The sequence below is a fragment of the Callithrix jacchus genome, chromosome 20 (assembly GCF_049354715.1).
Source record: "Callithrix jacchus isolate 240 chromosome 20, calJac240_pri, whole genome shotgun sequence".
NCBI classification, from domain to species: Eukaryota; Metazoa; Chordata; class Mammalia; order Primates; family Cebidae; genus Callithrix; species Callithrix jacchus.
In genome coordinates, this window is record NC_133521.1 from 728334 (window position 1) to 732409 (window position 4076).

Genomic DNA, 4076 nt, shown 5'->3' on the forward strand with positions numbered 1-4076 from the left:
GGAGATCCTCTAGAAAAGCCATGAGCAACTACAAATATCATCTTTGATGGCCCCGCCAGACGGTGAACAAACCCCACCCATCCCTCTCATAGCCACTAGCTAGTCAGTTCACCAAAAGTATGTCAAAACAATACTATTACCAGACCCTCACTACTTAACGCTGTGTTTCCCTGATCCCCACCGACATGTGTGCAGATGTGTGTATGAATGTGTGTGCATCTGTGTACAGATGTATCTGTACATGAATGTGTGTAGATGTGTATGTATACAGAAATACCAAAATACACAAATATGTGTGTATGAATGTGTGGATATGAATGTGTATGTACAGTGATGTGTACATGGTAGTGTCTATATGTAGATATGTGTATGAATGTGTGGGTATACAGACATGTGTGTGGATGTATAAAGATGTGTATATATACGGATGTGTGTATATGAATGTATGTGTACAAATATGTCTACATGTGGATGTATATGCTCACAGATTTTCCTGCTGACAGGCATATCCTAGTGCTGGCTTTCTCCAGTGTGTATCAGAGACTGCGTGGTGGTGTCAGAGCTTCCTCAGGGTGCACGTGAACAAGAGCACAGAATTTCTCTCCCAAACCACTACATTTTGCAGATTAAAGAGAACACTAGTCACAAATGCGTCAGGTCAGCAGGCATAAACTGGGGCTCTGCAGGCAAACCAGGACCCAACCTTGACCCACACGGGGACAGGGTGCCAAACAGAACACTTCCCAGACCAACCTTAAATCCCACAAACTTTAAGGTTGAATTCAAGCCTCGAACCCCTGGGCCCAGAAATTCGAGGTTGAACCCAAGCTCTGGCACTTTGTATTCAAGAACTCATCTGCCTCAGTTTCCTTATCTTATATGGGGTTACAAAGAGGACTTGAAGAAGGGACCTCCTGCCTGCTGGAACATGCCCCAGAAAGTTAGAGTGCCAGCTGTTACTGTAATTTTGATGAGTCTGGGGCAGATGGAAGTAGAATTTCTCCAAATGCAAATAAACATTTCCAGACTTCAGACAGCTCTATAGGGAGTGGAAGGAAGGTCCAAGGGAAGGTACAGGCAATCTGTGCTTGCACATTTAGCAAATAACAAGACATTCAAGGGCCCCTGGGGGTTCTGGAAATGAGGCAGAAGTCTCAGCCATCAGACAGGTGGGGCTTTAGCAGGAAGACGGCTCTCCCCTGACATGAGTCTTCACCCAGGCTGATGGCACAGGTGGAAGTGGAGAGAGTATTTATGCAGCAAGACATCCAGCCTGGCTTCAGACTCTCCACTCCAGGCCTCTGAGAAGACACTGGAAACTGAGGCAGAATTGGGTGATCCACTGCTGAACGTGCCCAGTGGTCATGCCTGGTGGGATCAAGTCTAAAGCTGCTATTTGTACCTGGCTGGAGTGCAGTGGCACGATCTCGACTCACTGCAACCTCCACTTTCCAGATTCAAGCAATTAACCTGCCTCAGCCTCCTGAGAAGCTTGGCCTACAGTCGTGCACCATGCCCAGTTAAGTTTTGTATTTTTGGTAGAGACAGGGTTTCTCCTTTTTGGTCAGCCTAATCCCAAATTCCTGACTTCATGTGATCCTCCTGCCTCAGCCTCCCAACATTTGTTTACCTTTTGAAGTCACCAATCTGCATGAAAAGGGGGTAGAAGTTTTAAATCTTCTCCCCAGGATAAAGGAGACAGACACGAAACTTCAACACAATGACAAGGGCTTCAAGTGACTTTCTAAGTTCCATCCAGGTACCCTTGGGTACAATCCCTTGAAAAGCACCTACTAAGATAAAAATGAGCCTGGACAACATAGTAAGACCCATCTTCACAAAAAAGAAAATAAATAATAGAAAGGCATGGAGGCACAGGTCTTAGTCCCAGCTACGTGGGAGGCTGAGGCAAGAGGATCACTTGGGCCCAGGGGTTCAAGGCTGCAGTGATTTAGGATCATGCCATTGCATAGAAGACCTTGTAAAAGAAAGAGAAAAGTGGGGGAGAGAGAAAAGGAGGGGAAGAGAGGGGGAAAAGACATGGGGGAAAGGGAGGGAAAGAGGTACGAAGAGAAAAAGAGAGGAATAGAGAGAGGAGGGAAAGGAAAGAAGAGAAAAGAAAAGAAAAAAGAAAGGAAGAAAAGAGAAAAGAAATGAGAAAAACATATAAACTTTGTGGCCAGGGAATTCCACTGTTATGAATTTACTCTGGAGAGAGAATTGTGTTCACCACAGAATAATTATAGCAGAAAACCTGGGAAAAACTCAAGAGTACTTCATTAAGAAACTACATGAATACATTTCATTCCATGGACTGTTACACGATCATTTGCACTACACGGGAGACTCTGATTTTTTTAGGTGGATATATTAACTCCACGTGCTGATTGTGTGCATAGATTATCTTGGAAAGGAATCACCAAAAAACCCTAACAGCGATTGGCTTTGAGGAGGCGTGAGAGAGTGGCTTTAAGGCTGCACCAACACCAACCAATAGAACTTTTTTGCAATAAGGACCATATTTCTGGGCCATCTGCAGCTGTGAAGCACCTGAAATGTGGCCCACGCAAACAAAGAACCAAATCCTTCGTTTTCTTTAATGTTAATTTATTTAGATTTTTTTTCTTTTTTGAGATGGAGTCTCGCTCCGTTGCCCAGGCTGGAGTAAAGTTGCGTGATCTTGGCTAACCGCAACCTCTGTCCCCCAGGTTCAAGCAGTTCTCCTGTCTCAGCTTCCCAAGTAAATGGGATTACAGGGGCTCGCCACCACATCCGGCTACTTTTTGTGTTTTTAGTAGAGATGGGGTTTCACTATGTTGGTCAGGCTGCTCTCCAACTCCTGACCTCAGGTGAGCCACCAGACTCGGCCTCCCAAAGCACTGGGATTACAGGCATGAGCCACCATATCTGGCCTCACTTAGATTTCAATAAACACATAAGCCACTGGCTGCCATATGGGAAACTCAAATCTATAGTCTTTCATAGTTTTTGAACTTTGAATCATTTAAATGCATGGCCTATTCTTTTTAGTTATAGAACATAATAGTACTTAGATTGTATTAATTTAAATGAAATCTACCATAGAATTTAAATTGAACCAGCGAATGTGGATATATAAAAAGATTGCCAAGGTGTGTGTGTGTGTGTGTGTGTGTGTGTGTATGTGTATTAAGTGTCTGTGTGTGTGTATATATGTATGTATATTTTGTTTTTTGTTTTTATCTTGAGTGAGAGTCTCGCTCTGCCACTCAGTCCGGAGTGCAGTAGTATGAAGTTGCCTCACTGCAACCTCCGCCTTTAGGGTTCAAGTGGTTCTTCTGCCTACGCTTCCCGAGTCAACGGGGTTACAGGTACACACCACCACCTCCAGCTCATTTTTGTATTTTCAGTAGAGAAAGCGTTATACCATGTTGGCCAGTCTGGTCTTGAACTCCTGACCTCAAGTGGTCCACCTGCCTCGGGGCCTCTTAAAGTGCTGAGGATTACAGGCATGAGCCAGGATGCCCAGCTGCAAAGGTGTGTTTTTGAGTAAAATGAACAACGTACAAACAAAAAAATAGGGAACAGCTGGGGGTGGTGGCTCACTCCTATAATCCTAGCACTTTGGGAGGCTGAGGTGAGAAGATCACTGGAGCCCAGGAGGTCAAGGCTGCAGTGAGCCATGATTGCACCACTGCCCTCCAGCCTGAGTAACGTGGCAAGACCCTGCCTCAAGAAAAACTAAAATTAAAAAACCAAAACCTAAACATGACGATTAAGTTTTCAGGTTGTTTTATGATATGTGCCTTCCTCAAAACTTGTTACGATATCATCACCTCACCCATCTGATGCAAAAAAGAAAAAATAAAACCCAGAAACTCAAACTAAAAATATTTGCAAATCTATAGCGTTAGGTGTTGTCCTGTGTCTCCCTGAAAGACACTGAAGCCCTACGCCGCAGGATCTGTGGATGCGACCTTATTTGGAAACAGTCTCTTCACATGTGATTGAGCTAACCTGAGGTAATGAAGGTGAATCCTAATCCCGTGTGCCTGGTGTTCTTATAAAAAGGGGATGTGTGGACAAATAAACCTACA

The 4076-nt window shown here is 44.3% G+C and overlaps 1 pseudogene; it reads left to right on the forward strand.

The window, feature by feature from the left end:
• The first annotated feature begins 3732 nt into the window (after positions 1-3732).
• On the forward strand, positions 3733-3830 carry LOC144580622 (small nucleolar RNA U13; annotated as a pseudogene).
• The last annotated feature ends 246 nt before the right edge of the window (positions 3831-4076 follow it).